The 11,799-nt window shown below is 37.0% G+C and overlaps 1 protein-coding gene across 4 annotated transcripts in view; it reads right to left on the reverse strand.

Moving 5' to 3' along the window:
* LOC113530145 (transcriptional enhancer factor TEF-3) overlaps nt 1–5,482 on the reverse strand; it is a 33,683-nt gene extending 28,201 nt beyond the window's left edge. For all 4 annotated transcript variants that reach the window (XM_034307614.2, XM_053236653.1, XM_026919933.3 and 1 more), the window contains exon 1: nt 5,327–5,482. The gene's annotated coding sequence lies outside the window, so the exon portion shown is untranslated. The remainder of the gene's footprint in view (nt 1–5,326) is intronic.
* Between the last annotated feature and the right edge of the window lie 6,317 nt (nt 5,483–11,799).

The raw sequence follows: 11,799 nt of genomic DNA on the forward strand, positions 1-11,799 counted from the left end.
AATGATGAGGCAGTGCGATGCGGCATTAGGCTAAGCAGCTGTTTTTTTTTTTTTCTTTCAACAATAGGATGCGTCGAAGTGTTTTATTCCTCTTATACGACAACTATTTGCCAACAATGACAAATTTTAATTAATTGTAATTAATTTATTTTTAATTACATTATCTATAGTTACATTTAATGTTGTGGAACATCTGCAAAACAGATTAGCTCCTGTTATGACTTATAATATAACATCTAACAGATATAACAGTCTATAAGAATAAATAAGAATTGTTTTTTGGACATTGTCATGTTACTGAGAAAATGCAAAGCCGTATTCTCCTGTGTTAGAAACCTTAAAGGAATAGTTTTACCTCTGATTGTTACACAGTGCTGACACTGGAGACTCCTTACAAAAAAATGCTAAATAAACATCTCCTCACTGAAACCTTCACCATATCGACACTTACACATTTTTAAATCTGTTTATGTGGTGCATTGGAAATACAAGTCCTTGTGTAAGTTGTTACGATAGCCACAACACCATAAACAAGCAGATTAATGTAAACTTGTGGGTTGTCTTTTAGCTGTAAATACTAATCTCTGAGCCTTGCTGTTATAGAAAATTAATCAACACCTTCTGATCAATCGGAATTCAACATGGCTAGTGTTGCTTAAGTGTTAAGGAGCAGTTATAATTATAATTATAATTCTAAAGTTTATGCGCATATGTATATATATCCTTTTGTTAATCCTGTCTCTAATTATCCACTAAGTTTCTGCACAACTACTACAGATAATCCACCTCAGCTGATTTCTAAGCACACACAAGCACACTACACTCACGCAAACCGAAATACACACACAGAGTACATGCATGATGTGAAAGAAAACTCATCTGGACGCAATTCCCTTTAATCTAGCTAAATGTGGAAAGTGGGGAAAGTGAGCATGAAGCTATAATCAAGGTTGAAAAGTGTACACTGTCACGCTCACATAGTCGCGCACACACACACACACACACACACACACACACACCTGGAGTTCGTTCTGTCTATATAGCCATTTCCACATTAAATAATGTAATAACAGAACTTAATTATGGGCCATATGGGTTTGCTGGTGTGATTAGTTTCTGTTAAAGTTCTGGGCTACGCGCAGGAAGAAGTCTGAGTTGGACTGAAAAGAAAAAACACACTGCACAAACACACACACACACACACACACACACACACACAGAGCACTTGCACACACACTGCGCACACAGAGCTCTTGTTGAATGTCTTAAGGTCTTAGCTTATTGTTCAGTTATTCATTTTAAAGTATGTTATTCAGTAACTTTAGTTACACTAATAGGAAACATATTGTTTGTATTTACACTAGATACCCGGTTAAATCCTAACTCCACCAGCATTAGAGTCAGCGTAACGCAACGGTGGGTGTAAAGGTAACTTTGTAAATTTCATTCAGGGCTGCTAATCTTAGTGTGCACCACAAAGCTGAGCAATGTTGACAGCCAGACTTTCCCATGACTCGTGTCAACCGCACTAATGAGAGCCATGCGTGCAGCGATTACGAGGGGACTTTGAAGATCGCTGTTACAGAACTGCTGTCGCTGCATCACTATTGTCAGTCATATTATAGTGCTGATTACTCAAATATTATCGTTATGTCATATTATACCACAGTACTGCTGAATTCGTGAATCAGATTGGTGAGAAGGTGTTGAGTAATTTTCTATAACAGTCCCGGCTGTAATTCAGACAATTCAAATGATATTAACATGCTTGTTCTAGCACATTATTGTTTCTATAGTAACAATTCGTTCACAGAGACTTTTATGGCGAACGCTCCACATAATCCGAAGCCAATATTAACAAATTAGAAAAAGCGTATTGTTATTCAATGGAAGGAGTCTCAGGTGTCAGTGCTTTGTAACGGTGTATAAGTTTTAAGCCACAGGAGAGATTTTAGGACAGAGGAGTTTGCTCTTTCTGGGTTTCTCTGTAACATGACAAGCTGCGATTTTGTCTTATTAATTCGAAGAAAGTGAAAACAGAGAGGGTGGTAAGGGAATGACTGTTAATTATAATTTTTATAATATTTATAATTAACGGCTGTTATAATTAGGGGTCCATCAGTCAGATTGTTTGGATCGATGCACTGATTTAAAAGGTAACAATTGACATAAATCTAGGCAACAATCATAGATCGATTATTTTCAATTATAATTGATTATAAATAGATTATTTTGGAAAAAGAATAGACAACTTGTGTGCGGTTAAAAAAAATTCATGTTACTGATATGTAAATAGGCTAGCAAGGTGATGTGAACGTAACTCCAATACTTAAAATAGTCCTTCGCTATGTCATCATCATTCACAAATTAATAATAGGCTTACCCCAGATTCTCAACAAAGTGGGTCACATATCGATCCAAGGCAACTAAATTGAATCATATCATGTAATTATGATTTAATGCTGTTGTAAAATATCGAAAGGTCCTCTTATGTGATATCATCAAATATCAAAACATTTACTTAAGAATCGAAATAGCATGGTATCATGTGGAAGCCTGAGGTTTACACCCCGAGTTATAATGGAAGTGATAACAGGCACTAACGTGTCTGTACAGCATGCTGTTCATTAACAAATTAAAAATAGTGATTCTTTGCAAATTGATATGATATCAAAGACATAAAACACTTTGAAACATGCTGTTATTGGAAATTAATCAGCTTGGGGTGGTAACTGTAAGTCCTTTCACATTAGAGTGCATCACACCACCACAGCACTGATAATTTTATTATAACAGCATGCCATGTCATGTTTTATTCCTTATTTAATAGGGACATTTCGTTTGCATTTCTCATTTCTGTGGCTTTCACATTGTGTCTACTTTCCAGGCACTGCTGAACTGTCAATGCACAGCAAGTCAGAAACACACACACACACACACACACACACACACAGAGATGTGTGCTGACAGGCTGGATTGTTGGTTCTGTCAAAACTATCATAAACATGCATGTTGTTACATTTAGATTAAGTTTGACACAATGATGCAACCAACCCACTCTATACAAACTCTAGAGTGAAGTGATGAAGCACTGTACAACAACGGTCACTCTTGTGTTACTTTTTTTTCCGCTGAAGCCAATATGTCTCACCTTCCATAACCTTCCAAGGGACATATAATAAGCAACATAGTTTTAGAATTCCAGGCAACTTACTTTTCCCACATTGTGATTTTGCTTGTATAAATTGGTGAGACAATCTTATATTATATAATCCTATAAGTAGATCTTTAGCATCATGTGAAACATAGAGAGGGTAACAAATGCTGAATATTAGTGGGTAAAAAAAAAAACAGAGGAAAGTTTAACAAAACATGATTAAGGTAAAGAAGGCCTGTTTGGCATTCTGATTCAGATCTTGGTAAAATCCTTTTATTTCTTACTTTTCTGCAATAAATTATGATCTAATAATTGTTATAAAGATTAAAACATTTTGTGTTTTTCCTCACAAGTCACCACCCCAAAATGATCATGGAGTGACACGGAGCACACCATGGTGTACTTTGCCCAAAGTTCAGAAATTTACTTTCAAAAATGTGATCCATTAGACAACCTTCTTTAGACAAACCTTTAAAAATGACCATAGAGGTTTATTTTGCAATATTACCATCTGTGCCAGTCTATGCATTGCTACTTTTACCAATGCAACACCCGGAAATAATGCACAAAAAGGAATAGGGGTGTTATAGTTAATGCAAATATTTCCACTTAAGAATCTTCCACGTTTCTTGATTTGAAAAAGCAGCAGTACGTTATAGTGGTATAGAAATATAGGAGAGCTGTACGTATCTCTGAAGTGATTGTGCTAGAATGTCTGCACTAGAAGGTACTTCTATCAGTGTAAAAGCCTGATTTCAAAAACTCCACTAACATACCAAACATTGAATGATAGTTTATTGCCATCAGTATGCAAGAATTAAAAAGGAACCCAAAAAAAATACAAATGCCCAGGTTTGTTAATGGAGCATGATCCTTGACTCTGTATTAGATTACTTTGTTGCTCAGGATTATTGTAACGTGTCACTCAAGCTTTTGGCCGCTCAGGCTGTGACCGAACGCTCCGTTAACAGAATGCACTGCTTCACGGTGAGCTTTCGCTAAACACACAAACCCAGACCACTTATACACAATAAACACATAAAATCCTCAAACACGTCACGGGATTCAAGCTAAACTATTTAAACTCGCTACATCATCTGACACATTTAACATTTATACCCTAATCAGGACACAATAAAGACCACAAATGCCATTTAAAACATTTCTTTTGTTAGGTTTCACATACGTTCCTTCATTATTATATATCAGAAATGTTCAGATAGTGCACAATTGTCAAATAGTGTAAAATACTAGCAGAATAACATAACCTCAAAATGGTTCAGAAGTTTGCGTCTCCCTTTCTGAATGTGGTATATATTCTGTAATAACCTGCATGCCCAACCTCTGGCTTTGTAACTGCCTCCAATGTCTTTCATATCCTCTAAATATTGTAGCTACTGAAGTAATATTCACCAGATGTTACATGCTGTTATATGCTTCATGAACTCAGGTCGAAAGACAGAAATGGAAATGGTCAAAATTTCTTTTCAAACTATTTATATTTTGATTTTGCATTTTATGTGTGTACATATATATATATATATATATATATGTATGTATATGTATGTATATTAGTGTGTGTGTGTTCTCTTCTGATTCAGCAGCTGGATAATTGTATATTAAGGCATTTTTAATATTCCAATATTTGTGTATTATTATTATTATTATTATTATTATTATTATTATTAATGTACATTAATTTGATAATGGCATGTTTACAGTTTGCTGATTTACATACAGGCCTGTTACACTGTTACTGTGTATGAACGCACACACACACACACACACACCCCTGAAGTTTGTTCTGTCTATATAGCCTATTACACATTAAATAAGGTAATAACAGAAGTTAATCATGGGCCATATGGGTTTGCTGGTGTGATTAGTTTCTGTTAAAGTTCCAGGCTACACGCAGGAAGAAGTCTGAGTTGGACTGAAAAGAAAAGAAATAAAAAAAGAATAAAGAGGAATATAGAACAAAACTATTTCGGAAACGTCAGAAATGTGACTATAATTGCAAATCATCATCCCTGCTGTGCTGTCAGTGCTGCTCAGGGCTCAGGAACACGTCTGGAAACAAGTCGTGCTCGAGTTTGGCTTCAGATAACAACTTCAGGAGGAAAAAAACAAAACAACATGCGTTTCAGAATATCAAAATAACATGCTTACCTCTTACGAGAGAAGAGCTCAGGCAGCCAGGCAGTCGTGGTGTGTCATTTAAGGGCAGAATGTGTACCGAATTAGCGCAGTATTTCTCCAGCTCTGACGGAGCAGCTTGGAGCAGGAATGTGAGGAATGGGCTCAGGGAATGAGGGAGAGAGAAAGAGAGGAAAGAGGAGGAGGGGGTGCGTAATGAGGGGAGGGTCCGGCTCTGAAAAGGAAAAGGAACAGTCCTGCTGTCGACTGGAATACAATCAGAGCCACAGCTCTTATCAGGATATGAAACCAAGTGACCTGGAGAATGGAAATGTATATAGATTTGGATCATTCTCTCTGTACACATTTGGGCTTCTCTGTCCCTGAACAATTCCTCCTCATATTACCTGTTGTCTTATGTTATTAAGTTTATAGTGTACACTCCTGGGCAAAACAAAAAAAATGCAAATCCAAGCCCAAAAAATGGCAAATATGAAGCTTTTAATGGTCTTAACAACAAATCATTGGCCAGAAAATGAGCAAGAATGAAACAAATGCACTCCTGTTTACTTTTGCTATTGACTTATGTAGTCTTCTTGTATATAAAGGTAAAAATCAGGATAATGACTCAAATTTTGGATGTAAAATTCAAACTAACACATGTCTGGGTGTACAAAATCTTCCAAAAATATCTTCTGGGATTTTTTTTTTTTAGAGGATTAGTCATTATTTGGTTATCTGCCACACCTGATGCAGCCCATCAAGAGCCACAAGGTTTAAACATATAAAGAAATCAAAGGGAAAAGCTCCCCATAATAACTTCCTTTATCTATTTGTTTCATTCTTGCTCATTTCCTGATTGTTAAGACCATAAAAGCTTAATATTTTGCCATTTTGAGCTTGGCCCTTTTTTTTCTTTTGCCCAGGAGTGTATATACAGTACATGTATATGCAAAGGTCTTGCATGCTGTAAAGCCTCAAAATAAAGAAATTAAACGTTTTTGCATTTTAAAAAAATGAAACTACTATAACAAGTAGTAAACAGTAATAAAATAAACAGAGTAAGTGTTTGGCGTGATAGCCCTTTACTTTTTAAAAAGTAGTCTGAGGTTCACTGCGTGTAGTCTTATAAGGAAATTGGCTGGTAAGTTTTTCTAAGCGTCTTTCTTTCTAAAAATCTGCTGCAGTTCTTCTGAAGACTTTAACTGTCACACTTCTTTCTGTTTTTTTTTTTTTTTTCAGGTAAAACCTGACCTTCATTTTTGTTTGTTTGTTTGGTTGGTTTGTTTGAAAAGTGGTCTTTTACATAATTTATTACTTCCATCAAGTAATGTTTGGAAATCTAAAATGTACTGACTCAGTAACACAGAAGTCGTCAAATGAATTAGTTAAGACACACTTCAGGGACACGGGGGCTTAGTGGTTAGCACTGTTGCCTCGCACCTCTGGGGTTGGGGGGGTCTGAATTGCCCCTCTGCCCTGTGTGGGCTGAGTTTGCTTCAGGGGTTTCCTCCATGTACTCCGGTTTCCTCCCCCAGTCCAAAGCCATGTGATTGTCCATAGTGTGTGAATGGGTGTGTGAGTGCGATTGTGCCATGTGATGGGTTCACACCCCATCCAGTGTGTCCCCTGGGATAGGCTCCAGGCTCCCCCGCAACCCTTTGTAGGATAAGAGATACAGAGAATGGATGGACGGAAGACAAAATTTGTATTTAAAATTTAGGGTGCCCAAAATGAGCAAATATATCGACTTGAATATGTTGAGCAAAATTTGCAAAAACATGATACAGCATGATCAAATGTGTAGAAGTTAAGGGTGAACATGTAAAGCATATGTTGTAAATAAATACAAACTTTTCGGACACCCCGTGTGTTTGTGTGGACACACACACACACACACACATATATATATATATATATATATATATATATATCAATGGCCAGACTGGATCGAGCTGACAGAAAGGTTACAGTAATGCTAGATAATCACTCTGTACAATTGTGGTGAGCAGAAAAGTGTCTCAGAATGAACACATTAAACCTTGAGGTGGATGGGCTACAACAGCAGAAGACCACGTCGTGTTCCACTTCTGTCAGCTAAGAACAGAAAGCTGAGGCTGTAGTGGGCACAGGCTCCCCAAAACTGGACAGATGAAGACTGGAACAATGTAGTCTAGTCTGATGAATCTCAATATCTGCCAAGGCGCACAGATGGTAGCGACCCAACCTGCCTTGTGTCAACAGTCCAGGCTGGAGGGGGTGGTGTAATGGTGTGGGGAATGTTTTCTTGGCATACTTTGGGTCCATTAATACCAATCGATCGCCAGTCATCAATCACTGAGGCTGTTTTGAGAGCAAAGAAAGGCCCTACCCAGGATTAGTATAGTGTTCCTAATAAAGTGCCCAGTTTTACTCAGTTTGGTTCCTGAATTTTGGATACCCTGTGTGTGTGTGTGTGTGTGTGTGTGTGTGTGTGTGTGTGTGTGTATATATAGCTTAGTACACAAAGTTTCTAGAGAAACAGGATGTTTCTGACAAAAATGCTTTTGGAGGTGAAACCAGAAGGTGAAATAGTTTTTGAATTCCAATTCATACAGCCTCAGGAGCACTTTAGTTTCACAGAACGTTTCTCTGATAGGTTTAACTTAGTTTTTACTACATTCACTATTATTACTGTACTATATCAGGTCTATTAATATAAAAATTATTATTTTTACAAATGCTCTCTCTATGTCCCCAGGGGCCACTTATGTAAAAAAAAAAAAACTCTGTAATACTGCATAAGAACAATATTTTAAAAAATAAATAAGTCCCACTCGCGTACAAAGGACCTCATAAATAAATGAATAATTTGTGAATATTTCATTTTATTCAGCTGTATTTCATGGGGGTGGAATGATAGTGCAGTTGGTAGTGTTACCGCTTTACAGATCCCAGGTCCCTGGTTTGATCCTGAGCTCAGGTTACTGTCTGTACTGCATTTCCATGTCCTTGTGGGTTTCCACCCACCTCCAAAAAATGGACATGTAGGTGGACTGGTTATGGAACAATAGCAGAGGTGTGAACATGTATATGATCAAAAGAATGTGTGTATGCATAGTGCCCTGAAATGGACTAACGTCCCACTCAGCCTTGTTCCCAGTTTTCCCAGGATAGGCTCTGGATCCACTGCAACCCTGAGCAGGATAATGGTTACTGAAGATTAATTAATCTTCAGTTTTTCATTTTTCCCTCTCATTACTTTCTACACTGTTAATTTGTTGTACTTTGCTTTGAGAAACTGACACAGCCTCATGTCACATCCCTTTCATGAACTGATATCGTGTTTGATTGGCTGTTTTGAATTATTCTACATTGTTAGGCAAAATTACACATTAAATCTCATAAGTTTTCAAATATGTTATATGAAACCATGTTCAAGATCAATGAATGTACTACCACATTGACACATTTGTTACATACATAGCAAATTTTGCCCCATATTTCTACCTTGTTAAGCCTGTGAGTCCTAATAGAGTGGAATACACACATAAATTTGTGTATTTACACTTGTAAGTGTGCATATCACCTCAGTAATTTCTTTTGAGAAATAGACTCACAGCACAGGTGGATATCTAGACGCCATCTATGGTTGATATTCAGGTGCATCCCTTGAGCAGTAAGAAGCTTGCTACTTCTGGTACTGGACAGCCTCTTCTAGACGCACGTGAGTATTCACTCGTACTTACTTTTTTTTAACCAGTCATCCATTGCAAAGATATTGCCCTGTTGACCTAGTTCCACAGGAAACCCAGCACACAACTGTAAAAATTTTATATAGTCAGGATTGAAAAAAAAAAAAAAAAAAAGTACTGAGACATTATGCTTAAATGAAAGTATAGACAATGTATCAAAATCTTACACATATAAAAGTGGAAGGATCCGGCAAAAAAAAGTACTAATGTACAGTAAGTGAAAGTGAAAAAGTTGCTACTTTTAAAATGTACTCAGGTAATAAAAGCCCAAAAGTAAATGCATTTATCTGATGAAATTAGGAAGCCTTTATTTGTCACACATATGGTACTGTGCAAAAGTCTTAGGCACCCTATTTTTTTTTTTTAGTACAAACTTTGTTATAGATTTTTATTTTATAACTTCTACATTATTGATTCAGTACAAAAGCATTTTAGAATTCCAAACATTAGTTTTCCAGCACAAAATTCAATGTTACAGAAAAATGGTTGTATGTCGGCAAAAAACATAATGAAGGCTGCTGGGTTTTGCTGCAAAAAATAAGAAGCGAGTGTGACAGTCAAAGTCTCCAGAAGAACTGTGGCTGCTTCTGCAAGATGATCTGTAAAATTTACAGCTAATTTCCTTATAAAACTGCACTTATTGTACCTGAGAGTACTATTTTTTTTTTTAAAGCGAAGGATCGTAACACCAAATATTGACTTTGTTTCATTTATTACTGTTTACTGCTCTTTACAGTATTTTTTTTAATGTAGAAACATTTAGTTTCATTATTTTTGAAGGCATCTTTGCTCTACAGCATTTCTTTTCATGTGCCTAAGACTTTTGCACAGTACTGTATATAATAGTGAAATTCTTTTCTTTGCCTTAACCATTGTGCCACCATTGAAATTACATTAATGTTATGTTTTCATGTGAAAAGTAACTTTTATTACTTTTCTAATTACACCATTTTGCCTGAAAACATCATTCAATCTCTCAATGTTTGCTGGTCATGACATGACTAACACTACATAGTTTAATAATGAATTAATCAGAAATAAAATATATCTCCTAAATAACTAATATTTACCGTTAGCTGGAATTTGACCTGCTGCCTAGACAATTATGTTAGCAAATTGATTCAATGCTAGTTTATCCTGACATTAGCAAAGAAAACAGGACAACTTAGTTCAATATAGCCAGTTAATGTTAGCAAATTAGATGGAGTTCATACTCATTTTATCAAAGTATTAGCTAACTCTAGCATATTGAAACATTTTACTGAGGTAGGGCCAGCATCCTCAAGTTTCACACTGAAGTCTTATCTATCTTTGGGAACTCCAAAAAATATGAAAAACATATGCTTGCAAAGCTTTGTGATGGAAAAGCAAAGGGACATAATTTGCCACACTTTTGGGAATCTATAAATTATTAATATAATAGATGTGTAAGCATCAGATAAAGGTAGATCTGCCATAATCAATAGACAGTTGGAACAAGTCTGTGGGTCACCAAATATACGTAGTTCCCCCAGGGACCACAAAATATTTGTAGTGCTCCAAGGTGGTGGATGAGGTTTCCCATTCATCCCCCTCTCAAATCGTCACTAGATTATACGCAGGCACACCGTGTTGCAATATTTACCACTCTGTTGTGGTTCTATTGCTGAGGATACCAGTGGGAGAGGATAACGTTTCTTAATAGTTTTCCTGTTTAAGGTATGATATTCAATACCATGCAGCAAACATCTGTCAGACTTTTGTAGAAGAAGCTGCTGGAAGCAGAGGACATGGCTAGCTATACATATCCTTGTTCTAGGGCTTCATATATTGTATACAATCTTCTATAACTTGGGTCTCTGTGAGGGATAAAGATTAATCTCCGGATCTAGGAGGGAGCCTTTATGTCAGGTGGTCTATATAATAGTCCTAGGATTAATGAAGGGATAACTACATGGCTTCTGTTTTGCAGAATACTTCATGAGAGCTGACTTTATTGGTTTGACTCACTGGGGCTCTCAATAGACATGGAGGCAACTATATAGGAGAGATTTTGGGTCTTTGGTCTGGACAACCAGGAATGTCCAAGAAACATGGCTTGTGGTAGGGCCAGCATGACAAGGTGGAAGGAGTTAAGCACAAAGAATGTAATTTTGTAAAAAGAATGCAATTTCCTGATCACATGCCACTACTGAGTTCTTGACTGGTGGAGGTAGGTGGGTGATTTTCCCCATGTCCAAGAGACGATCATCAACAGTGTGCCCCTGGAGAGACAAAGGTAGCTCTCATAGGGACAAGCCAAGCTGCTGTGTGTAGTAGTGTCTTCCCTGGAAGACAGAGATGCCTGGATCTCTTCACTGAGGTCCATCCAAGCTGTGGTGATTAAAACAACTTCCTTCTCACCACTCCGCAGTGTGATAATGTAAATAGAAATGACTTACTTGACCTATTAAAGACAGCTTTAAACATTTCTGTGTGAAGTGCCTTAAAACTGCCTTAATACCTTAAAACTGCCCATGTTTATTAGGCAAAGTGAATGGGGCATTACATAAAAAAAACCCTTCCACTTACATTCTTCATAAAGTAAAACATCCTAACCCTAACCCTGTTAAGGAAGTGTGGTAGATGAAATGGCGAGTGTTCGCAGGTTGATCCACTGAATTATACCCTTGTCTTGTCTGTAGCGTTGATTGAGTGAGCTGTGGTTGTGATAACTTCTCACAGCTCTGTGACCTCTGCTTCTTCCATGAAACTGACAAGATCATTTGTAACCCAAGGGTTCGGTGGATGTAA

Source organism: Pangasianodon hypophthalmus, chromosome 9, assembly GCF_027358585.1.
Source record: "Pangasianodon hypophthalmus isolate fPanHyp1 chromosome 9, fPanHyp1.pri, whole genome shotgun sequence".
In the NCBI taxonomy this organism is placed as follows: Eukaryota; Metazoa; Chordata; class Actinopteri; order Siluriformes; family Pangasiidae; genus Pangasianodon; species Pangasianodon hypophthalmus.